This window comes from Symphalangus syndactylus, chromosome 15, assembly GCF_028878055.3.
Source record: "Symphalangus syndactylus isolate Jambi chromosome 15, NHGRI_mSymSyn1-v2.1_pri, whole genome shotgun sequence".
Lineage (NCBI taxonomy): Eukaryota > Metazoa > Chordata > Mammalia > Primates > Hylobatidae > Symphalangus > Symphalangus syndactylus.
Genome location: NC_072437.2, coordinates 68,394,906 through 68,421,744, shown reverse-complemented (window position 1 = coordinate 68,421,744; position 26,839 = coordinate 68,394,906). Strand labels below are relative to the sequence as shown.

General features: G+C 44.2%; 1 protein-coding gene across 2 annotated transcripts in view; it reads left to right on the top strand.

Moving 5' to 3' along the window:
• The window catches only part of OLFM4 (olfactomedin 4), a 183,496-nt gene that overhangs the window by 37,180 nt on the left and 119,477 nt on the right, over positions 1–26,839 (top strand). The window lies entirely within an intron of this gene.

The window sequence follows — 26,839 nt, the reverse complement described above, 5'->3', positions numbered from 1 at the left end:
CTGAAAGCTTTACATTACAGTCCTCCCTGGGCCTGAAAAAAATCTAAGGGAAGGTGGTTAAGTATTTATTTCCCAAAGAATGTAATTATAATCTGCAGCAATTAAAAATGGATGAAGGAAACATTTCCTCATCATTTCCCGGGGGGGGTACTTCAGACACCGGCACAGGAAACAGTTTGGAGAATGTAGTTCCACTGCTTCCCTGAGGTCAAGTGACGCTGAAGGACACAGCTGGCTCCTGCCAGGGGCACCACTGCTGCCTGGGTCTAAGGGATTGGGGCAGGGATGGGAGAAGGGAGGTGAGCAAAATAATGGGTAGTGATCGATTTCGAAGATAAATGAGGGCTCCTCTCTGGACCCGCTGCATAATTGTTTCTTTCAACTCAGTACACCTGGTGTGAAGAACACCGGTCACACCTGTAAACCTGCCAGGTTTCCAATTAGTGGCTTGAATTTCAATTTCCTGGATGCTCCCTTAATCTTGGGGATGGGGAGAAGTTGTGTGTGTGCTGCAACACAAAGCGCTGAAGGTGAGGGATGGGGGCGGGGCGGCGTGGGAATTGGGGCTTCTGGCCAGGCTGACGCCTGAAGAACCGCACTCCCAGCCACTCTGAAGCCTGCGGAGTCCTGGTGATGATCTCTCCTCTGCTTTGCTGAGGGAGCCAGTCCTGCTTTGGCAGCGAGGATACGTGGAGCCCCAGAGCACGTGTTGCGAGAGGCGCACACCTTCCAGTGATCTTGCAGTTTGTCTCCTGCCAGCCCCCACAATCTAGGGGCCGAACGGGGATAAGTGGGAAATAGAGTCAGAAGGTTCTGCTTTCTCATCTAGCTTAAAAAGAGTTAAGTGAGAAAAGCGAGGTACAGGAAAGCCTGTATAAGAAGATCTCAGTTTTGTAAAACAGACCATGACAAGCTGCTCAAACTCTGCATGTGAATGTGTATATAAAGGGCTATACTGGATTACACACAGATGAAAATCTGGGACACATGCTGAGTTCTTAAAACTTACTGCCAGGCGCCGTGGCTCACGCCTGTAATTCCAGCACTTCAGGAGGCCCAGGTGGGCCGATCACCTGAGGTCGGGAGTTTGAGACCAGCCTGACCAACGTGGGGAAACTTCGTCTCTACTAAAAATACAAAAGTAGCCAGGCGTGGTGGTGCATGCCTGTAATCCCAGCTACTCGGGAGGCTGAGGCAGGGGAATCGCTTGAACACGGGAGGCGGAGGTTGTGGTGAGCCAAGATCACGTCATTGCACTCCAGTCTGGGCAACAAGAGCAAAACTCTGTCTCAAAAAAAAAACAACAAAAAAAAAAACGAGGGTGGGGGTATAGGAATGAGGTGAGGATGCTGATAGGAGGCGGGTACGGTAAGATGCCATACTAACAGCATTTATCATAGGAGCCCGTTCACCTACAACTGGTATTTTTATGTGTATCACAGTTACCAGTTTTACCTGCTCTGCTCATCTTTTCCCCAAAAGTACCCTATCTGAAAACATCTCCTGCTGCCGGATACCGAGGGCTCATTTTTTTTGCAAACCCTTTCCCTGTATTCAGGGTCAGTGGTGTGCAGCTTCTTTTTATGGTGTAAGCCCAGTGTGAGCAGAGCCACTTTGCCTCAGGGAAAAGCTGTTATTAACTGCTCCTCTGGTCCACCCTCCCCTCTGTCCTGATCAAGGGGACAGCAATGAGAACGAGTTTCTCAAAGAGCCTGACTCCTCTTAAATGATGTGGTGCCCTTTGGGCACAGATTTGTAGGAAGGAGACTTCAGGAGAGCCAGCTGGGAGTGTCTGGGCTGCCGGAGCCCTGGGGCTGGCTGTGCTGTGCGATTTCTCTCATCACCCCATAGGTAGGGGAACAGACTGTGGGAAACAGCCGGGATCTGAAAATGGAAAGGACAGGGTAGTGGTTTCCAGCTCAACATAAAGGAAAAATTTTCTAACCGCCTGAGTTCACCACTGGCTGAGCTGCCTCTGGGGAGGAGCAGGAACCTCGTTGCTGGCAGGCTTCAGAGCCTGATGTCAGCTTAGACTACAAGACCTGTGTCTGTGCTGTCCTGTGAGGTAGCCTAGCCACATGTAGCAGCTGAGTAGTTGAAATGTGGCTGGTGCAACTGAGAAAATGAATTTTTAACTGTAATTAAAATTTAAAAACTAAAGCAGTGTAAAAATTTTTCTTCTGTAAAGTGTATTTTATTGTTCTGGTAGGACTTTATTTCACTTTATAAAAAATGTGTTTAGTATTTTTTTTTTTTTTTTTTAGAAATTGGGGTCTTGCTGTGTTGCCCAGGCTAGTCGTGAACCCCTGGCCTCAAGCGATCGTCTTGCCTCAGCCTCCTGAGTAGCTGGGATTAGAAGTGTGAGCCATCACACCTAAATATTTCACTTTAACCACCAAAAATTTCGTGGCAGAATTGAGATGTATAAAATACTAGATCTTGAAAAGTTAGCATGACAAAAGGATAAAATACTTCATTAATAATTTTTATATTAGTTGAATTATTACATGTTGAAATAATATATTGCAAATATTGGGTTAGATGAAGTACATTGTTAAAATCAGTTGCATGCTTTTTAAAAAATGTGGCTAATAGAGAAAGGGAAATTACATATGTGGCTTATGTTGTATTTCTGTTGGATGATACCCCTTTAAGTCTCTGCCAACATTGGGAGTTTGTGATTCTGTATAGTTGTTCTTGCTCCTGGTGTGGATTCTTGCCTCTTTTTAGATAGAAAGATACTCCATCAACACTTGTGGCTTCCATGATGGTCACCCGAGACAATTTTTATTGGTAACAATGGTAGGAATCATATGACAAGTGTCCAGACTTCAGAGAAATGACTGGAGCAATTGGGTCTGGAGCTCTGGGAACTTCCGGTGAAATTTATTACAGGAGAGTTTAGCTTGCATGTGCAAAAGCTGGTATTTAAAATAATAGAAAATTTCCTTTAAAAACCAGAATATATAACCAGACTTTTATTCACTTCTTTTCTCAAGCACTTAAAGTTGAATAAAAATCTTTCACTGTTCTGTATCATTAAAACATATCCTGAGAAAGGCCTAGAAACACAGTGGTAGACTCTAAATGAAGTAATAAGATATGCACTTTTAGTTTCCCTAATTACCTACCATTGAAAGTAGGTTGGAACTAAAATAAACATGCCGCCTTGAAATGAGAATTAATATGTGCTAGTGCTGCTGGGGAAAACCCTATTAAACAATTGAATTTTAGAATATTTTGCTTTGTCAAAAAACCCAAAGGCTTTCCTCCCTTTGGAATTGAATCTTCATTTTGAGTTTTTAAAAATTACTTGTTCCATGTGTTTTACAAAGTGCCTTTATTGAGCTATTATGACATTCTGTTCATTACATATTGAACTCTGTCACATGCTGTGAAGGAAATAACCACCCTCTCTGTTGCTCCTTGAGAAGGCAAGTGTAAACAGTGCCATGGTTCCACGGGGGAAGAGCTGTATTAATTATGGAACATATTGTTGGGAGTTGTGTAGAAGATACCTCTTTGTCATTCCACCAGGGGCAGGTTAGGGGAGATGGGAGAGGGGAAATGGAAGAGCGGAGGGCAGGAGGAAGATGGGGTGGGGTGGGTGGCACAGTAGGATTTAAAACAGATGTCACTCAGATTCCCAATCTAGGCTCTCAGTCTAGCCCTGCTAGACATGTTAATCCTGGATCATATGTTTTTCCAATTAGAGGTAAATTCTAATCTTGTTGTCTAAGAAATATATTCTCAATTTAGAGTAGGGTAAATTGAAGACTGATCTCATTATAAATGGAGGCTGCTAGAATCACAGCATAAATTCATTTCCTAGTTCATGATCCCCAAAATAATCAAGAAGAGGTTATGATCTGACGTCACCTCTTCTAGGGGTAAGGATGAATAGACTGGGACAGAAAAAAATCTGAAAGAGTCTTGAGCAAGTCTTTATTTCTATCTCTAATTGGGAGAAGAGGAGAAGGAGAAATGCAATTGAAGCACAATTCCAGGCCTTATTATCAGGGCTGGAACGGGGAAGCTGTGGATGTTAGGGCTGAAGGAAGGAAGGCAGTTTAACTATCACCTTTTACAATGAAAGTTTAAAAAGACAATTTAAGTATCACCTTTTAAAATGAAAATGCTAAACAGTTTAGCCTAGGCTGTTATCAGGCCCACAAGTGACATCTCTTTTTAAAGAGATGAAATAAAAACACCGGTGCAGAATACCTGGCCACAAAAATAATCATTTACCTCAAATTGTGACATTGTTCTGGACAGGCTAATTCCCATAGAAGGAGTCTAACAGCCTCTCCCTGAGTAGGCCTTAAGGCTCTATTACACAATAAACATGAAGGATCCAGTAGTCCCGTGGAGGTCCTGGAACCCATCCCCTTGCTTTAAGCTAGGGTTCTACTAAACAAGTGATGTACAATGTGACCTCAAAAACTGCAAGAGAGAGGGATTTTCTGTTTTAATTCTGTGCTGATTTAGGGGAAGTAACTAGTGTGTGCCAAGGGCTTTACATGTTCTGCTTTTTTTTTGAGACAGAGTCTTGCTCTGTCACCCAGGCTGGAGTGCAGTGGCATGATCTCGGCTCACTGCAACCTCTGCCTCCCAGGTTCAAGTGATTCTTCTCCCTCAGCCTCCTGAGTAGCTGGGATTACAGGCATGTGCCACCATGCCTGGCTACTTTTGTATTTTTAGTAGAGAGGGGGTTTTACCGTGTTGGTCAGGCTGGTCCTGAACTCCTGACCTCAGGTGATCCACCCAGCCTCCTAAAGTGCTGGGATTACAGGTGTGAGCCCGCACCCAGCCATGTTCCACTTTTTAAATCTCTCATGAACACATAAGTTAGGTGTTATTATGTCCAGTCTGGAAATGAGGACACTGAGATTAAATAACATGACCAAAGTTAAACAGTCATTGGGCAGAGAAGTTGGGCTCTATTGTCAGGTCTGTATGACTCCAAAACCAAACCCTTTCCCACTATAGTATGTTGCTCTTATTAAGTTCTTTTCAATATCTAATTAGTATCTTTCCAGCTGTAATTTAGGTATGTTATCTCAGTGTTTGGTCGAAATGGAGCAGTTATTCTCAATTCTCCATTTAAAACCCTTTCATATGTTCGAAGACGGTTACCTCAGCCTTCTTAAAATAAAATTTCTTATCTGTGTTGCACAAGAGCTATGGAAGAGTGGCCTTCATGTCCCTGAAATAGCTTTGTTTTATTTAATTGACATTTCATGTGTAAAAACAAGTCCTGCTTATAGGAAACCAGCTATATGCTCTGTTTCATTCCTTCCTTCATCTGATGGATTCAGTGGAGTAGAGATTGTGACCCATGCACTAGGCGGGATGCTGGATATTCAAGGAGTAAGATCTGTGCTAAGGGATATATAGGGGAGCACCTGGCTCTGTCTGAGCAGGATGGAGAGCACTTCATGGGGGAGGTGTCAGTAGAACTGGGCATTGAAGGATGAGTAAGAACATCACTCACAGATGTGGGGATCTTGAGAGGCAGGACAGGTCATATTTGACTATGTGCAAAGTCATGGAAGCTGGTCACACTATTATGGGGAGAAGAGGAAGTATTTTGGTATGACTGGAATATACAGGGTATGCAGAGAAGGACAGGGGATGATTCAGGGCAAGCATCAGATCCCAGAGAGTTTGTATATCGTGTTCAGGAGCTCATACTTTGCTTTTAATTTTGAGAATTTAAGAAATACAAGAAAGTACAAAAAGTAATTTAATAGATACTCATAGCTAGCCAGGTGCGGTGGCTCACGCCTATAATCCCAGCACTTTGGGAGGCCAAGGTGGGCAGATCACGAGGTCAGGAGATTGAGACCACTCTGGCTAACACAGTGAAACCCCATCTCTACTAAAAATACAAAAAAAAAATTAGCCAGGCGTGGTGGTGGGCGCCTGCAGTCCCAGCTACTCAAGAGGCTGAAGCAGGAGAATGGCTTGAACCGGGGAGGCGGAGTTTGCAGTGAGCCGAGATTGTGCCACTGCACTCCAGCCTGGGCGACAGAGTGAGACTCTGTCTCAAAAACGACAAACAAACAAACAAAAATAGATACTCATAGCTGTATTCCTAACACCCAGAATTAAAAACTGTTACAATTTTATTGTTTTTTCTAGCCTTTCTAAAAAAAATTAAACACTACAAATCCACTTAAAGTCCCCTTAACCATCATACCTAGTCTAACCCCTTTATATCCCTCCTTCAAGGTGATTATTGTTCATTTGGTATTTATCCTTTCAGATCATTTAAAGCACATTTTACAACATATGTAGTATACTATGTAACACATTATTCTGTGTCTTCCTTTTCCCCCCTCAACTTTGTTTTTGAACTCTATCCATGTTGATAGATCAACCTCATTCATTTTAACTATTGCATAAAATCCCATTTTATAAATACCTCATTTTATTTGTTTCCCAATTGATGGAGTTGTTGGTTGGTTCCAGTTTTATGCTATCAAAAATAATGTGGCAAACAGCATCCTGACCCTTATTTCTCTAGAGCAGCAGTATCCAGTTTCTCTTGATGATGAATTAGTCATGTTGGAGAGTGGGGGGATTTATCAAGGAAAAGAATAATGAAATAAGAAGGAAAAACAGATTCCCCCCCCGCCCCGCAAGGCCTTACCTCTGGAGATGCTCATTCAGAGGGTCTGACAATTTTAGTGGGGGAGTGTTTTAGTAACAAGTTCCCCATGTGAGTCTTTTCATTACAGATGTTGTGACTTGGGTATAGAGTACACATATGCCCATGTATTTCCTCTCTCTTGGGAGAGGTATAGACACTGTCGGATTTTATGTCAAGAAGTGCCACGATGAAGTTTGTGTTCAGAAACATTACTTTGGTGACAATATGAACAATACACTGAGCCCCAACTACATTTGTAAGGTAGTCCCCTTTTAGTGATGCAAAGTAGAGTAAGATGTGGTCCCTAAAGTCAGGTAGCCTGCAATCTGCTGAAGGAGTTTACAGAAATGTGGGCAAATGGGATCCAGAGGATGGAGGTTTCATAGCCATGGATGAACTGCTTCTGGGTGGAGGTTCCTGAAAGCAGCAGGGCCTGTCTCACAGCTTTCAGGCCTGGCTGATCGCTTTTGGTACCCATGTTACTGATGTTATTGTCTGCCCACCTAGAGGCTGATTCTTCAAGTTTTCCATATCTGCCTTCTTCCCCTATGTTTCTTTTCTGGTGCTTTGAAAGCTGTTTTACCTATTGTATTAGTTTCCTAAGGCTGCTGTAACAAATTACTCCAAACTTGCTGGCTTAAATCAACAGAAGCTTAGTTTGTCATAGTACCAGAGGCCAGAAATCTGAAATCAAGGGTTGTCAGGGCCATGCTCTTTCTGAGGACTCTAGGGGTGAATTCTTTCTTGCTTCTTCTACCTTCTGGCCACCCTGGAGGCTAGAGGACCCATATGTTCCCTGGCTCAGCCGCATTACTCCAATCTCTGCCTCTGTCTTTACATGGCGTTCTTCTCTATGTCTCTTTCTTTCCTGTCTGTTATTAAGGACACTTGCCATTTGATTTAGGGAGGGCCTAATCCAGGATGATCTCATCTCAAGATTCTTAATTACATCTGCAAAGACCCTTCTTCCAAATAAGGTCACATTCACAGGTTCTTGGTGAACATATCTTTTGTGGCCATAATTCAACCCAGTTCACCCACTGAAGAGAACCAGTGGTAAGACTGGTGTTGGGTGGAGTAGTGGGACAGATGAGGCTCACCTGACTTGATAGTGGGATTTTTTACCTCTTACTGGCCAAGAGGTAAGAAGTGGGGGAGTTGAAAACATGGGATCTAAGGTGAGCAGATGTGCTACTAAACACTTCGATGGAAATCTCTGTGGCTTTCACCTCACCTGGAGTTTTGGGGTCCACATTGCTGTTTTTTTCTGCTCTCTGTTCCATTTCTCTGCCTGTCTTCCTCTGATAATCATGCATATGTAGGTCTTGCCATGGTGCCAGGTCTAGCACTGATTTCACATGACACCCATCCACTGACCATATACAGTCTCTGTGTTCCTTGGCTCAGTTCTCAGAGAGCCAACCTGCCTGGTTGCTGACAAACCAATGGATTGGCTTTCCCCTGGCTTAGGTGTCAACCCTTGATTCAATCAGCTATGGCCAAGGTCACATGATATAAAATGGCTACCTAGCATACTGCAGTAGGTTGAAGAATGGCCTCCCCTGAAAATGCTCATACCTTAGTCCCCTTGAATATATTACCTTACATGGCAAAAGGGACTTTGCAGATGTGATTAAGTTAAGGATCTTGTATTCATTGCTCAGGGCTGCTGTAACAAAGTACCATGAACTGGTGGGTTTCCAGAGGCTAGAGGTCCTGGGATCAAGGCTTTGGCAGAGTTGGTTTCTTCTGAGAGTTGTGAAGGAGACTGTTCACTGTCTGTCTCTAAGCTGCTTGTGGTTTGCTGGAAATCTTTGGGATTTCTTGGTTTGTTGGTGCATCCTCTCGATCTCTGCCTTCATGTTCACATTGTGTTCATGTATGTATGTTGTCTGTGTTCAAATTTCCTCCTTTTTTAAGGACACAAGTAATTATGGATTAGGGGCCCACTCTACTCCAGTATGACGTCATCTTAACTAATTACATCTGCAATGACCTTATTTCCAAACGAGGTCCCATTCTGAGGTACTAGGAGCTGAGATCTCAACATACGAATTTTGATGAACGCAATTTAACCCATAACAGATCTTGAGATGGGAGAATTATCTTAGATTTTCCAGGTGGACCCAATGAAATCACAAAAGTCCTTATAAGACGCCAGGTATGGTGGCTCGTGTCTATAATCCCAGCACTTTGGGAGGCTGAGGCAGAGACCAAGACTTTGAGATCAGCCTGGGAAATGTGGCGAAACCATGTCTCTACAAAACACTTTAAAAACATTAGCTGGGGCCGGGCGCGGTGGCTCATGCCTGTAATCCCAGCACTTTGGGAGGCCGAGGCGGGCGGATCGCGAGGTCAGGAGATCGAGACCATCCTGACTAACATGGTGAAACTCCGTCTCTATTAAAAATACAAAAAATTAGCCGGGCGTGGTGGTGGGCGCCTGTATTCCCAGCTACGTGGGAGGCTGAGGCAGGAGGATGGCGTGAACCTGGGCGGCGGAGCTTGCAGTGAGCCGAGATGGTGCCACTGCACTCCAGCCCAGGCGACAGTGAGACTCCATCTCCAAAAAAAAAAAACAACAAAAAAAAAAACAAAAAACATTAGCTGGGTATGGTGGTGTGTATCTGTAATCTTAGCTACTTGGTAGGCTGAGGCGGGAGGATTGCTTGAGCCCAAGAGGTTGAGGCTGCAGTGAGCTATAATTGTGCCACTGCACTTCAGCCTGAGTGACAGTGAGACCCTGTCTAAAAAAAAAAAAAAAGTTATAATAATAGAGAGGAAGGAGATCGAAGTTAGAGGGTAGAATGTGAACTAGAAGCAGAGTCTGGAGTGATGTGCTTTCAAGATGGAAGAAGGGATCATGAGCTGAGGAATGCAGCAGCCTCTAGAAGCTGGGGAAAGCAAGGAAACAGATTCTCTCTTAGAGCCTCCAGAAGGAATGCAGTCCTGCCAACACTTTGATTTTAGAACTTCTGACCTCCAGAATTATAAGATAATAAATTTGTATTATTTTAAGCCACGAAGTTTTGTGGTAATTTTTTTATAGCAGCAATAGAAAACTAATAATACATATCTTTCCACCAGAGGCCATAAATGAAGTTACCAGAGAAACAGCTATGTGCTGGGCAGATTACCCCTAAATTTGACCACTATGGGAAGAAAGTTGGAAGAATTGCTTAAAAGGGATCTGATATATATATTTCGTATTTCCCCATTGCCTGTGGATATAAAAAAAATCCATATCTGTGATAATTTGAGGAAGTTTCCAACTCACCCAAAAGCAATAGAAATAATTCCTTTTAAAATGTTTTATTCATTCAGTTCTTTTTATTTATTTATTTATTTTTTTTTTTTGTTAGATGGAGTCTTGCTGTGTCGCCCAGGCTGGAGTGCTGTGGTGTGATCTCAGCTCACTGCAAGCTCCACCTCCCGGGTTCGCACCATTCTCCTGCTTCAGCCTCCTGAGTAGCGGGGACTACAGGCGCCCACCACCACGTACAGCTAATTTTTTTTTTTGTATTTTTAGTACAGATAGGGTTTCACTGTGGTCTCCATCTCCTGACCTCGTGATCTGCCCACCTCGGCCTCCCAAAGTGCTGGGATTACAGGCATGAGCCACCAGTTCTTAGTAATATAACAATTCATTTTGATATCAATACATTTTTTTGAACACTTGTCATTTGAAGCCTAAAGAAATGTTATTTTTAGCCTACTGTATGAGGGCAGATATTAGGTATTATAATCATACAACAGGTGTCTTAGAGGCCATCCTGTCCCAACCCGCATTTTACCATAGAAAAAGCTAACAGCAGAATAAGTTTGTCCAAGGCCACTCAGAGAGCTAGTGGTAGAACCAGGACTGGAATGATGATGTCCTGACCTCTGTGCCATTGTTCTATCTATACCACATTTGCAAATTACCAGTAATCTTCTGTTTCAACAAATAATCCCATTTCTAAAAGATAGTGATGGAGAAATTACTCCATTACTTTCTGGATGGACATGTAGTAACTCTGATATCATTCTCCACTCAGAAAGGGCTCAGGCAGAGTTGACCAAACTGCCTGAGGCAGCTCAACATGTACACACACACACAGCTCTCCTGTAGCCTGTGCTTGCTCCAGGACCAACTACCTATTTTTCACCATGTTCCTGCCTCCTGTGGCTAACAGAAGCTCAAAGGCTTTTTTTTTTTTTTTTTAAGTCAGTGGAGGAGCTCTGCTCAGAAAAGATTTGAGGGAAATGAAGCAAGGGACTACAGAGAAACAGACCCCAACCTGCCGAGGAGAGGGGCTATTTTTAACTCAGGAAAGGAGACATTACTCTTGAGGGAAAAAATCCTTTGAGACTTTATTACTGCCTCTTAGAAGGACATTCTTTTATGTTGAGTGTATTGATACAAATTCAGTGCCCATGTCTAGAACTTTTATTTTCAGAGAGCAAAGGCCATTTTAGTGTTTCTGTTTCTACACCATTAGTCATATAACACTAGCCTCTCAGAAAAAGTAATACCCTGAGTAGTGACAAAGATATTTCATTTGATTTGGCATCTGAAGAACAGGGCTTGAGTCCTGGCTTTGCTGCTTAATAGATGTGTGATCATTGGCAAGTCACTTCACCTCCCACATCCAGCTCAGTTTCCTAAGTCTAAAATGCCAGTGGTTGGGACCTGCTTGTTGGGGTTGTTCATTCATCTATTCATTTTTGTTCATTTGTTTATTCACCTGCTATCATAGGCACTATGCTATGTGCTAGAAATGCAGGCCAGGCGCGGTGGCTCACACCTGTAATCTCAGCACTTTGGGAGGCCGAGGCAGGTGGATCATGAGATCAGGAGTTCAGGACCAGCTGGCCAACATGGTGAAACCCCATCTCTACTAAAAATACAAAAATTAGCTGGGCATGGTGATGCGTGGCTGTAATCCCAGCTACTCAGGAGGCCGAGGCAGGAGAATCCCTTGAACCTGGGAGGCAGAGGTTGCAATGAGCCAAGATCATGCCACTGTACTCCAGCCTGAGTGACAGAGTGAGAATCCATCTCCAAAAAAAAAAAAAAGCAAAGTAAGGCATGGTCCCTGCTCTCATGGAATGTACTGTATAGTGAAAGAGACTGTCTTAGTCCACTTTGTGCTGCTATAACAAATACCATAGACTGGGTAATTATAATTAATGGAAATTTACTGGCTCATGATTCTGGAGGCTGGGAAGTCCAAGATCAAGGGACTGGCATTGGTGAGGGCCTTCTTACTGCGTCATCCCATGATAGAAGGGCAAAGAGTGGGTGACAGAGAGCAAGAGATCAAACTTAAACCTCCAGCCCTTTTGCAAGCAGCATTACTCCATTCATGAGGGTGGAGCCCCCATGACCCAAACCCCTGCCATTAGGTCCCACCTCCCAACACTGTTGCATTAGTGATTAAGTTTCCAACACATGCTTTTTGGGGGATACACTCAAACTGTGTAGCAGAGACAATGAAGGAATCACATTGAGTATGTCATTCCAAATTGAGTGTACATTCTAAATCTAAGGGTTAAGAGCTTAGCTCTGTGGGAGAGTACAGCAAGGGAGTCTGACCTACATGAAAGGGTGGAGAGAGAGTGGAGTGGGAAAACAGTTTAGGGAAGGGTTCTCTGAGGAAAACAAATTTGAACTTGGAGCAGGTAAATATCCCATTAAAGAGTGGGATTAGTGTGTTCCTGACAGGAGAAACAGCGTGTGCAAATTGGTGGGAAGGTGTGCAGTGTGTTTTGGTCAAGAGGCTGAAAAATGTGCCGGCATGACTGGAGCTGAGAGAGTAAGGGAAGAGTAGTATGAGGGGAAGCTGGAAAAGCAAGCAAGGACCAAACCAGGTGGGGGTTTTCAGGCCACAGCAATCATGTTGATGTTTATCCTGGTAGCAATGGGAAGCGACAAAAGATTTTTAAACTCTGTGTGTGTGTGTTTGTGTATGTGTGTGTGTTGTGCGTGTGATGTCTACAAATGAGGATTGGTTGAAAAGGAGACAGGATACATGTTGAGAGGCCATTGCACTCCATTGCAATAGTCAAGGCAAAAGATAACAATATGTTCAACTTGGTTGGTGGCAGTGGAGAAAGTGAGGACTGGATGCTTTTGAGATCTCTTACGTATCTATTTAGGAGACAAAATTGACTGAACTTGGAGTTCAACTAGATGCAGGGGGAGATGGAAGGGACAGCTTCCTTGGTTTCTGATTAGGGGACAGGATGAATGATGGCAGCATTGTCTGAGACGGAGAACCATGTAGGAGAACCCAGTTTTTCAGTGGGGAAAAAAGATTATAAGTTCAGTCTTAGATATGTTGAACTTTTGAGACATCCAAGAACTTTTGAGACATCCAAGAGGCAGTGTTAAGTAGGCAGGTAGAAATGAGGGTCTGAAGCTTAGAAGTGTGGTCTGACCTGGAGATATGAATTGGAGAGTCAGGCGATGGTTATGGAACTCATGGATGTGGACTGAGAAGAAATGACCAGAGAGTTAGGAAGAAAGTCAGGAGAGTATGTTTCACAGAAGCCAAGGAACCAGTGTTTCAAAAAAGAGGACATGTTTAACACCGTCAAATGCTGCTGACAGGACAGATAGACTAGGTCTGTTTGATGTAATGGTGGTGATAGCTAACATTACTGGCAACTATTCTAACACATCTTTTGTGAATGTAACTCATTATCCTCATTTTCCAGATAAGGAAACTGAGGCACAGATAGCATATGTAACTTGTCCAAAGCCACACAGTAAATAATTTGAATTGAGGGAATATGGCTCCAGATCCCATATCCTTAAATCACCACTGTCTGCTGCTCCCTCCTAGTTATGTACAGGTCATTGCTAATTTTGTTGAGAGCTTTTTAGGCTGCATAAATTGGGAAGATGCTAGACTGAAAATTCCTCACAGGCCTTCATGCTGGCTGCAGCCTCCCTTTTCATGAGTTTGAGGCCCTTCCAGTCTGCTAGATCATATAAAATGGCTTTGACATCTTCCACTATGTGGGAGAGTATTTGGTTGCTTCCTGAGCCCTGGTAAGACACATGGGACTTTGTAAGGCAGATTTTGGTACCCCATAGATATGGTGATTCTATGTTTTAACTTGCCTGTGACTGTTTGAGTTTATCATTTTCCTGGCATTATTATGAATAGCTCCCCCTTTCATTCTTAAGAGTGTCTCAGTTTGAATGGTAAATTATACGGTCTCCCGTGATGGTCAGTTGTCAGTTTTATATATCCACTTGGCTATAGTATAGTGCCCAGTTATTCAGTCAGAGATTGACCTGGGTGTTGCTGTGTAGGCATTTTGTAGGGGTGATTAAAGTCTATAATCAGTTTACTTTAAGTAAAGAAGATTATCCTGGATAATCTGGATGGGCCTGATTCAATCAGATGAAAAGCTTTGAGGGCAGAATCCAGGTTTCCCTGAAGAAGAATTTCAGTCTGTGGACAGCAGCATCCTTCTAGCCTGACCTTCCTGACAGCCTTCCCAGTGGTTTTTGAACTTTCCTAGCCAGTCCCTACAGTTGCATATGCTAGTTCCTTGAAATCAGTGTCTTAACGTGTATCCCCTGGTTTTGTTTCTTTGGTAGAATCCTGACTGGCATATCTTCCTACCCATGGAGCCATCCCTGCCTGTGCCACAGTGGCCCAGGGAATTGGTGTGAGCTAGGGTTGCTTTCTTCCAGGGCTCCGGACTGGAGGCAATGGGAATTTGGAAGTTGTGGGGGATTTTTGGTTGTTACGATGATGGAGGACACTATTGAGACTTAGTGCCCAGGTGCTAGGATGCTAAATGCCCTGCTCTGCATAGCAGCCCTACAGAACAGAGAATTGTCTTGCCTAAAATACCCATAACACTCCATTTAGAAATATGGGGGCTTTTGTAAAATGGGAATGGTAAAAAGAGAGGGACAAGGGAATTGAGGACTCTGGCAGAGGGTTGCTGACATGAAGGGCGAGAGACCCAGGGTAGGTTAGGAGGGAAGTGAAGAAAGGAAAGCACTCATAGGGGATGAATGAACTGGAGGTCCTAATGAGGTTGACAAATAAACAAGAAAGAAAATAAAATAAATACAGGGGAAAAAATCATAGTAGAGAAAAAAACAAAATGCCACACACACACACACACACACACACACAAAACTATAACTTCTCTATGAGTATAATGACATAAAAACAAAAAGGTTAAAACAGTTTGATTTGCTGGGGGTGGCAGGATTGTGGGTGAATTGCGGCGAGCCCATAAACAAGAAAGGTGCTTGGAGAGGAGGCTGTCTTCTTGGAGTAGGGTGCTGGAATGAATGATTTTGGAGGTGAAGTGGTTTCCATTGGTGACAAAGTCCATGTGTGACCCTGGAGGTAGGGGGTAGAGGTGAGTATAAGAGTCCACAGGGATTAGGTCAAGAGCCTGACAGATGGGTGATCCACACAACCTGCACCTCCCGAGTTCAAGTGGTTCTCCTGCCTCAGCCTCCCAAGTAACTGGGACTATAGGCACGCACCACCACGCCCAGCTAATTTTTTGTATTTTTAGTAGAGGTGGGGTTTCACCATGTTGGCCAGGATGGTCTTGATCTCTCGACCTGGTGATCTGCCCACCTGGGCCTCCCAAAGGGCTAGGATTACAGATGTGACCCACCGCGCCTGGCCCACACTGCTGTTTTGATGGAGTGGAAGCAAGTCCCAAGTTGTGAGGAGTAAATAAATGATGGATTGAGAAATTCTCTGTGAACCCTCAGTGGAGTTATTGTGCAGAGCTTCTATAGAAGGGGACCTGTCTTCTTGTGCTACATGGTTATCCAGGGCTCCTGCTTGTCTAGGGGAAGCCAAAGCAGATTCTTGTCACCTTCATTCTCAGTGTTGGGGAAGTATGCTGCTGGAGCATGGCCTTCACCTTTTCTATGGCCCCTCTCGGCATCCGAAGCACAGCAAGATATCACATGATGTGACTGTCACTAGTAAGCTCATGTGACACGACACAGGGAGGACTTATCCAAAACAATTAAGGGAACTGAGAGTCAGAAAGCAGAAGTGGCCACATCTTAGATTTTGTATGCATTCATGAGTAAGCTGAGGTTAAAGCCACTCAGCATTTTTTCCTAAGTGCTAAGCCAGAGGGGGCTCTGAGGCAGAAATGCTCAGTGCTCACCCACAACTAGAGTGACCCTGCTGTGATTTCTGTCTTCACAACCATGTGGATTTAGTGCCGTCCGCAAAACTTGTTTCTCGCTGAAAGAAGGAGGGTCCAAATGCCCACAGTCACAGGATGATAGATTCAGTACGAAGTTATGGAGACAGTATGGGCAGGCATGGCCATGGTCAACCACTGGCCAAAATTCAAGGCTGTAGAACACATGGAGCCTCTATTGAGGAATGAGCTTGTTCAGACTTTGCTATTAGAAGACTCTTTTTACTTAGAAGACAAAGCAACATATTCTTTGTGCTCCTTTCTGCATTTCTTCTCCAGCTAAGCACTGGTGGCTCTTACTGTGAGCTTTGCGGGTTTCACTAGAGCACTGTGGGCAACTCAGACTGCTGGTCTCTCACAGGACTCCTCTGAGTGATAATTAGATGGTATACTTTATGAGCTCGTGGTAGACAGTCTAAACGTAATTGTAATAAAGTTTTCTTCACGGCAGCTTAACATACTAAGGATAGGAACATCACTTCTCAGCTAAGGAGCTAAGTGCAGAGAAGGCCAGTGACTAAAATGAGTTCAACCAGTCAGTGGCTTGGACTGGCTCTGAAGTTGCAGTTGTTGTCTAATGACAGTGGTATTTGAGTATTTACTATAAGTGAGGTGCTTTGCATGGTTTATTTTATTATTATTTTTTATAGAGATAGAGTCTCATTCTGTCACCCAGGCTGGAGTGCAGTGGCATGATCATAGCACACTGTAACTTTGAACTCCTGGACTCAAGTGATCCTCCCACCTCAGCCTTTTGAGTAGCTGGGACTATAGGCATGTGCCATCATGCCTGGCTAATTAAAAAAAATTTTTTTGTTAGAGATAGAGTCTCACTATGTTGCCCTGGCTGGTCTTAAATTCCTGGCTTCAAGTGATCCTCCTACCTCGGCCTCCCAAATGCTGGGATTATAGGTGTGAGCCACCATACTTAGCCAGCATGATTTATTTTTACTGTTTCTTACAACTATCCTATCATCATCATCACCATCATCATAATCAACTCCGCATATTATGGGACAAGAAACTGAAAAAAATTTAAATTAATTTTCTCAGAGTTGGATAACTGGCAGATGGTGGGATTTAAACTCAAACCATCTGTCTCCAGAATGGGCATGCTGAACTCTTGTCCTGTGCTGCTCTGCTCTGTCCTGTCTGCTTGTACTAATTCACTGCCAATCCATAGCAATTCCCCTCTGCTAGGTGCTGTGTTGGGATGAGAGTTATGAGCATCTGCAAGGTACCAGAGAAAGTGATAGAAATTAATGGGCACGAAAATGGGAATAATGCCAGATTGCTGCAGAGTAGCCACACCCTGTAACTGCATGTGAGCATCTTTTATGTGAATGTCAAGGTTGTGTTGTGGGGTGTTCTGACATGGCTACCCTGCTGGGGCCTGTGAGATTAAGTTAGCCCCCTCTGGGTAGACTTGGTCCTGTCTGTAGGAAGAGATTATTCCTGGTATCTATCATTTTGGAAAGAGATAGATTCTTAGGAATCAAACCATAGGGATGGAGAGAACTCCACCCTGTCTTTTTGATTGTACTCTACAGACTGTGAGGAATGACAGTGTCTGGGATTACACCCTGCATGGGGGATGTTGACGGTGGTGGCTTTCATTCTGAGGTGAGGGAGAGAAGGGAGGAGTGAGTGCTATGGTGCTTGCTAACTGAAGAGAAATAAGCAATATTTTACTAGAGGGATGACCTAGATTTTATATATGCTTTGTGCTTTTCCATTTTGTTACCCCCAGCCATTAGTAAAGACTTTTTGATTATTTCATCTCAGAGCTAGCTGTGCTACCATGTATATGGGGAAGAGGTAACTTGTGAACACTTGGGTTTGACATAAAGAGGGAACTGCAGTGCCCCCTTGAAACAAACATGGGACTTGTTTGGAAAGCCCAGGAGGAAGGTGCAGTTCCCTACATAGAGTCCCAATGTCCCAAGAAGTGCTCACTCCAGAAGAGGCACCTCAAAGGTTACACCTGGAGGTTTGGAATTTTGTCTGAGGGTGGTGGCATTTCCTTCTTCCTCCAGGCTAACCCCTGCCCCTTTTGCTGCCTGACAGTTCTTCTGGAGGAGTGAGCTGCCCTGGAGCTATAAGGGCAGAATTCTTTCATGATCCACAAAATCCCATAGATGCCCGCCAAACACAGAGCTCTCCATCACTGTTGCCATCAGCGAGAGTTATTGCAGAGAGAGATTTAAAAAATGTAATTACTTTCCTATACAACTTCATAACAACATGAAAAGATTGAAGCTGAAAAAAATTCACCCACAATCCTGCCACCCCCAACAAATGAAATTGTTTTAATTTTTTTGTTTTTATGTGATTACACTCATAGAGAAGGTATAGGTTAGGGTTTTCGTGTGTGTGTGTGTGTGTGTGTGGTGTTTTTGTTTTTTTCTCTACTATGACTTTTTTCCACTGTATTTATTTTCTATACTAGAAAAATCCTATTTTTTATTTGATTTTTTTCCTAATATGTTCCAGATTTTCTGGAACAATCCATCCTCATTTATTTCTAATCTTCAAATCATTAAATGTATAACAAAATGTGAGTTAGTTTTATACACCTCTGTAAAGTGATAGAAATAAATTCATTCATTAGGAAGAAATTTTTTGTCACACTGTTTTAATTTTTTATTATTGATATTTTTGCAAAGTGTTTATAATTATAGTGCACAGATTCTTAACTGGAGGGTGATTTTCCCCTGCAGGGGACATCTGGCCATGTCTAGAGACATTTTTGGTCGTTACCACTAGGGCATGAAACCCTTACCACCTAGCAGGTAGAGTCCAGGGATGCTGCTAAACAATCCGCAATGCACATCACAGAGCTCACCATGAAGAATTACCTGGCTGTAAATGTCACTGGTGGTGAGGCTGAGAACCCTTGTTGCAATGTGAAACGGTGACTTCATAGTCCTAAGAGCAGATGCCTGCTTTACTTCAGCCTCCTCTTTTCTCCTTGCTGGACGTTAGTTGTCTCCCCGTTTTTCAGTGCTGTAATGAGCATATTCATATGTCGAGGTCCGTCTTGCTTTGAGATTGCAGTGGATTATTGCAAAGGGGATTGCCAGCCACCACCTGGCTCCTCTGAGGGTGGAACTCAGACCAGGTGCTCTGGCTTTCCTACAAACAGCTCAGGCTGATTGTAATTCCAGTTACTGAAATCTAGAGGAGCAAATTCCTAGGCAGCAGGAATACAGTGGTGCAAGCATGAAACTGGGAGGAGAGGAAAAAGCTGGAAGGCAAACCTTTGGGAGCAGTGAGATTCAGAGATTAGGAAAGTGAAATGGATTCACACTGATTCTAAAAGCATTTGCTTAGGGAAGTCAGTGTGGGCCAACCAGTGCCTGGCTGCACCCAGCTAACATTGCAGCCCTCTTCACACTTCCTCTCCATCTTCTTGGCTTCATTTTTCTCTTCAGCAGTCATTACTATCCTGCATGCTATCTATTTCACTTATTTATCTTAGTTATCTTATGCCTGCTTTGTGTACTGCAGTTTCCCAGCACCCAGGCAGCACCTGGCTCATCATAGGACTTCAGTGCCTACTGAGTGAATGAATGAATGGATAATTCACAGACACAGGGGAAAGTTTTGCTTTTAGAAGAGCCTCACCACACTCATCACTCCCGGACCTGGTTTCTTTCTTCACTCTCAGAGGAAGAAGGATCCAGAGAGAGAGAGAGAGAGAGAGAGAGAGGAGGAGAGAGCCCAGGTGAAAGCACTTCACCCTCTGTGGGGAGCAAGGAAAGTGAGGCCATCAGAGGGAGGTATGGATGGGAACAGCTGCAGGCTGGCAGCTGTGTTTCCTCATTCCTGAGGCCTTCATTCCTCTATCCTGGGAGCTGTACCCAGCGTCACAGGGGCTGCCCTGCGGCTTCCTTTTTAGGTCCTCCTGGATGCCATGAGGCTTTCCTTGTAGCCTTGTCCAAAGATGGCAGGCCCATTAGCCAGTTGTCTTGTGCCAGCCTTGGGGATCCTCCCTTGGACTCATTATGGGCCAGATTCCAGGGACCCTCAAACCAGACATCTCTGACCTCTAAATGTTCACAGTTGTGCTTGATCTGATATTTCTGGAATTGTATACATTCTTGTCTCATTAAGAAAAAAAAAGACCTCCAACCACCTCTGAGCACATACAGCCACATCTTTATTAAAACATCACCACCACCAGGTAAACAGGGGTGGTAGGAGCGGGATGGGGAGAGGCCGTCTGGAACCAGTCGGGTAAATGGTGACAACCCTGCCTCGGGCCTCTGCAGCCTTGCGGTTGGCAGCTTTGGAGGCCGGCATTATGTTTCACGTCACTCAAGGCAGGTGAGCCGAAGCCATGTCTCGCTGGCTGCCTCTGCAGCTGCTACTCCAATCAGGTGGTCCTGCCCGCCTCGGCTTGGCGGCTCAGGGTCTTGAAAAGCGGGTGACAGGGGCAATAATCTGCACTTGGCAAAGCAAACCCGAACACACTCGGAAAGGCACAGCTGGGCCAGGCTCAGCAGCTTGATTCATTAGGGCAGTAATCTCAAGGCTGTCAGCCTAGGCCACAAGGGCACGCCCAGGCAGGGGAGCTGAGTTTTCAACAATTCAATCCATTTCCACAAGTATTATTGAGCCAGTGTTATGCACGAGGCCTGGCGAGCGGCAGCAGAGGAAACAAAGATGAGAAAGGGACAGTTTCTGCTTCAAGGACCTTAAATTCTAGCTTCTCTGAGAACCACAAGAGAGAAGATCAAGGGTGGCTAGGGTTCAGAGTTGGACGAGAGAACAGACAGTTGAAAACTCAGGACAAACGTCACGGAGGAGGAGTCCTGCATAGAATTTCTTCTTCCTTTCTTCTTCCCTCCTTTCCTCCATCCTTCCCTGTGGTAGACAGAATAATGCACCCCCGTACCCCGCCTTGCCAAGATGTTCATGTCATAATCCCCAGCAGTTAAATATATTACCCTATATGGCAAAAAAATCTTTGCAGGTGTTATTAAGTGAAGGATCCTGAAATGGACAGAATTATGCTGAATTATCCAGGTGGGACCTAAATGTAAACACAAGTGTCCTTGTCAGAGGAAAGCTGGGTGTGGTGGCTCACACCTATAATCCCAGCACTTTGGGAGGCCAAGGTGGGTGGATCACTTGAGGCCAGAAGTTTGAGACCACCCTGGGCAACATGGCAAAACTCTGTCTTTACAAAAACTACAAAAATTATCCAGGCCTCTACTCCCAGCTACTTGGGGACTGAGGCAGGAGAATTGCTTGAGCCGGGGAGGTAAAGGCTACAGTGAGCCATGATCATGCCACTGCACTTCAGTCTGGGCAACAGAACAAGACCCTATCTCAAAAATAAATAAATAAATAAATAAATTAAATAAAAGAGAGAAGCTGGAGAAGTCAGAGTTAGAGAGAGGTTTAGAGGTTTGAAGGTGCTGCACTGCTGGCTTTGAAGATGGAGAATGGGACCGTGAGCCAGGGATTAGAAGCAGACTTTAGAAGCTGGAACAGGTAAGAAAATGGATTATTCCCCTGGAGGCTCCAGAAAGAACTGGAGGAATTCCCCTCCTGCTTACTCATTTCGGACCTGTGATTTCTAGAACTATAAGGTGATACATTTATATCTCTAAGCTGCCAAGTTTGTGGTAATTTGCAATAGCAGCAATGGGAAACAAATGTACTTACTTCCCCCTTTCTGTCCTTTTTCCCTCCTTCCATTCATCTCCCCTTTCCTTCCTTCCTCCTTTTCTTCCTCCTTCCCTCTCCTTTTATCCTCTCTTCCCTCCCTTCTTTTCCTCTCCTCTCCTGTCCTCTTCTTTGAATCTATGTATGCAAACAATATAGGTGGGCTTGTTTTTACTAAGACAATATAATATTACACATATTATTCTGCAATTTGGACAGGATTATTTTAGGTAGGGTGATGGGTGGAGAAGATCATTCCAGGTGCACAGGTGCCTGAGCAGAGACACACTGATGTGAGAATGTTCAGAAGAGAGTAAGTAGAGCAGTTTGATGAGAAGAAGAGAGAGAAGAAGGAAAAGGAGGGGAAAAAGAAAGAGGAGCTCCTTAGGCTACTGAGGACAGAGGAGAGTTTTGTTGACATGGAGTTTCACTCTTATTGCCCAGGCTGGCGTGCAATGGCGTGATCTTGGCTCACTGCAACCTCCACCTCCCAGGTTGAAGTGATTCTCCTGCCTCAGCCTTCCAAGTAGCTGGGATTACAGGCATGCACCACTATGCCAGGCTAATTTTGTATTTTTAGTAAAGAAGGGGTTTTGCCATGTTGGTCAGGCTGGTCTCGAACTCCTGACCTCAGGTGATCTGTGAGAGTGTCATTTCTTGAACTATAGATTGGGAGGGGTGGGGGGAAGAGGAAGTCAGCATGGCTTTGAGATTTTGAGCACTGGGTACCTGGGATTGGTGGAGCTAGACTCTTGGGTGTCATGCCTGACTTCTCTTTGTCACTGCCAACGAACAATCAGTCAATAGGATACTGTCAATAAATTCTGCCTAATTGTGCTCTCAGAGTTCCTCCTAATCATCTCTTCATACTTATTCTTTAGAACTTGATTCAGGCATCCTACCTTCTGAGAAAACTTCCAGATTCCCTCCTCCTCAGTCTGGGTGGAGTTTCTCACTTAAGTACCTCTCTTCAATGCACTCATAATATCTTGTGTCTCTCTGCATTTTCACATTTTCTTAGAATTGCCTGATTATAAGTCTGTCTCCTCCACTAGATTATGAAGGCCTTGAGGGCAAGGATTGGATCTTATTAATCTTTGTATTTTCAATGCTTTGCCCACTGCCTGGCATCTGGTCCACACAAATCTCTGCTGAAGGGAAGCCTGGATGTTGAACATGCTGTTGAACGTGTTTTGAACGTGTTTGACTAGAACATCTTGATGGGAATGTCCACGAGTCAGCTAGAAATGTGGGTCTGGGGCTCTGGGAAGATGTCAGAGATGCAGAGACAGACTGTGAGTCATCTGCAAAGAGGTGAAGAAATGAACCTGGCTAGAGAAGAAGACTGAGGGTAGGACCTTGGGGAGTCCTCAGATTTAGAGAGTGAGAAAGAGACACTGGTGAAAGCAACCAAGAAGGAGCATTCAGAAAGGTGGGGAACACCCAGGCTGCTAAAATGGCAGAAAAACCAAGAATGTTTGAAGAAGACAGGATGGTCAGCAGGGTCAAAGGCTGCCTGGAAGTCAGAGGGATGAGTGAGGAAAGGTCTTTCCTATGGCATTTGGGAGATAGTTCCTGAGCCTTGTGAGATGAGGCAGGTGGACAGGGAATAAAGGATAAAAGGAGACTGAGTGGGGAGGCGGTGGAAGCATCAGTGCCTCTTTTGACATATGTGGAAGGGAAGGAAAGGAGGGATATGAAAACAGGACCTGAGCAAGTAGCAGAGTGACATAAATCTGATTGAAAGGAAGTGAGGGGGCTCACTGTGGAAATGACTGAGCATGGACTACAAGCTGGGCTGGAGTCAGAATGAGAATGAGAGATGAAAAAAGCAGAGAGGGCTGGCACCTGGAGTTCATGAGAGGTCACAGCAGGTCTCCGTGGCATGGGACAAATCTCCCTTAGTGCACTCCTCCCCAGCCTTACAGAGCAGCATCTATCTACACCAATGCAACCTCATTCCTTCTGATGGGTTTGGAAGGAAAAAGAATGCTTGCTAGAAAATGTCTGTGGGCGCTTTGTTTCCAAAAGAGCCTCACAACCCCTGTTCCCTGATGGACTTCAGGTCTTAGGGACCTGAATATCTCTGAGAGCAAATTCTAGCCTGTCTACATCTGTGTGCCTTCACCCATGTTTGAGTCTGGAGGATTCTGAGTACTGTCACTTCTCTGTATCTGTGGGTTCTGCATCTATGGATTCAACCAACTGCAGATCAAAAATATTCAGAAAAAAATTCCACAAAGTTCTAAGAAGCAAAAATTGAATTTGTCTAGTGCTGAGCATTATGTTGAATCCACGCAAATGAAGTGATGTGTAGGCATTGTATTCAGTATTATAAGTAATCTAGAGATGATTCAAAGTATTTGGGAGGATGTGCGTAGGTTATATGCAAATGCTATGCCATTTTATATAAGGGACTTGAGCATGCATGGATTTTGGTACCCAGAGGGGATCCTGGAACCAATCCCTCATAGATACAGAGGGATGACTGTACTTGGATTTCTCCCTGGGCTTATGCCTCAGTGTCCACAGTTTCTTTCTCCTCCTTCTCTTTTCATTACCATTTGCCAACAAAATGACTCTAAGGGTGGTACAGGAACTCACAGAGCAGCTTCGCACATCTGGGATTGTCAGTCTGGAAGGCATGCATGGTGCAACACCATAGTCTGAGCAGCTGAACAAAGATGGCCTTTGTCCATTGGTAACAGCTGTTAGGGAAGCTATTTCCTTTTTGGGGATTTGGTAGTGGGGCATTTGGAGGTCGTTGAGGAGCCTATAAATGTCTGCTTCCAAGGCGCAAGTCTAGTTGGCTGATTAACCAGCATGGGTCAGCAAAACATACAAATGTGCATTTTCCCCATGGAGGAAGCCAGGTCATTGGCTTCAGTCCATGAATGTTGTCCATGGTTATATCCTCTGGAGTTACACATGCCCACGAGTTGCCAAGAGGCAGTCAGGTGGAAGCTCCATGACATTCTCACCATCCCACTGCTCTTTGGGCCTGTAGCTCCTTCTCACTCTGATTTTTATATTTTTTTCCTCTCATGCTTTTAAATTCTTTCTGGGCAATGGCTAAGCCATAAGCATTAAAGCCAGGGTCAAAAGCCAGGAAGCTTTTGCTTAGGAAGTCCCTTCTGGGGTGGAGGTGGAGGGGGGGAGGGTTTGCTCTGTGGGCTCAGGACCCTGCTCTATGTGACGCCCTCCTCTTCTCTTTCCATAGTCTGGCCCTGTCCCAAGCCTGCCATCCACTTGACCAATTCCTCACCTGAGGTGCGGATGCTTGTGGGATTGGAAACACAGCTCCAGTTTTAAAATATGCTTCCTTCCCAGAGTACAGATGATTCAGATAAAGCTTCTACCTTTAATTTTTCCTATTCTTTGCTTTTCTATTGATTCCTTGGATTTCACAGAGAGGGCTTATTTGATTTGGGGATGGATTATGCAATTACTTTACATTTTATCTGAGCAACACAATACAGGCAGAAGTGGATTTTATTTATAAAGTCTGAATTGTCAGGATGATGCCACCCACAGAGACCTAACTTTGGAGAAGACAGGGCCCTGGGGGGCATGCAACAAGAACCCCAGTTATCTGTGTACCGGGGACCCTGTCCTGGCAGGAGCTTGGAGAGCAAAGCTTGTATTGCAGAACAAGGGGTTATCTTTCCTTCAGCTTCAGCCTGATCCATTTGTCACTTTGGATTATTTCTCTTATACCTGCACAGAGTGGCAATGTCGTGAATTTTGAGGATTCCTAGTGTGCTTTGTTGTGTCACGAAACACAAATACCATTTCCTTTCAGCTCTGGCTTTCACAGGGTCTGCCCGAATACATTTGTGTTGTCTCTAAACCTGGCACTTTAAAACAAATGAAAAGGCCCCTGAATGACAAACACAGCACACATAGTGGGAGGGCCATTTGCAGGGAAATGGTTGCAAGGAGAATCGGTACTTTATGAATATTCACTGAAGTGTAAACCTGCACATTGCTCATACGCTTTTCTGCATTCTAATTTGCCCATGAATGCAAATGAGTCCTGTGTAAAATAGAGAGGGGGAGAGCAGGCTCCTCACAGAACACCTAATTGAAAGATGTTTGTACATCATGTTTGATATTTAGTAAACAGAAAGACGAATCCAATCGTTTTCAAAATGAGACCTCAGAAACAATAAAAAATAATGATCACAAAAACCTGGAGAGTAGAAATGTGCAGAACTAACTGCTTTCCTAAAAAGGGGGAATAATTACTCTGTCTCGGAGTGCCATTAGTGTCCTAATTACACAAAGGTGTATTTTGCTTATCTCTTCAGTAAACCCTTTGTCAAGATTTAGCTGTTTCCAGAAGCCATACAACAGAGGGGCTGGGTTCTGCACTTGGGGTAGGCAATAGATGTCCCGTGGGAGAGGGGCCTGGATAGATGGGACTTTGGGAAGTACCTTCGTCTTTCTTTTAGACTGACAGATGGTTTCAGTCCGGGTTGGACTGCCTGCTGCTGCTTTCAATGCAAGAGTGCTACCTTTTTGGATTCATGAAAGCTACTCAATCAAAGATAAAAAGGCAGGCCAGTGTGGGGAATCAATAAAATCTCTACTTTCAGCTGGAGTGTCTAATAGTAATTCTTCTCGTGTCACTGCCTGGTTAAACAGTCATACTCCTGCTAAAAGCCCTATAAGACATAATAGATTCATGTGGCTTTGCCTTATTGTGTTGCATTTGGCCTGGAAAAGGGGAAAGGGGCTCCTGTTTTTCTAAAACAAACCAGACACTGAAGCATTGTGTATCAAAATGTATTCACCCATTGCAAATTGTCTCATTAGAACAGAGGGGATTTCCTTGCATACCTCTTGTGGAGCTATTTCCAGACATCAGATATATTCATTGCAAACCCTCCCTTGGAGATGTTTTAGTACCCATTCTGAGTAATTCTGCTTACATTTAAATGCAATTTAATGTATTTTTTTTTTTTGGTAGTGGTGGTGGTTGTTGTTCTGGAAAAATCATAAAAATAAGTACTTTCGATTTCAAACAGATCCAGTTGTGCACATTGAGATCTGTCCCTGAGAAACGGACAGCAAATTCCACCCATCTCAGAGCTGGACTGGACAGCACCCATGGCTGTCATGGCAGACAGTCTCAGGCAGGGCCTTTGGTGATGGCTTCTCATGAAACAAGTTTACCTTGGGCTGGGAGGCAGGGTTTTCCTTAGTCTGTGAGTGGCAGCATGGTCAAGATCTGTGTGTAATTCCCTCACCCTACCCCAGCACACTCATGGACCCTTGAATGGTCCTGAACCCATGGCCAATATGGCAGTG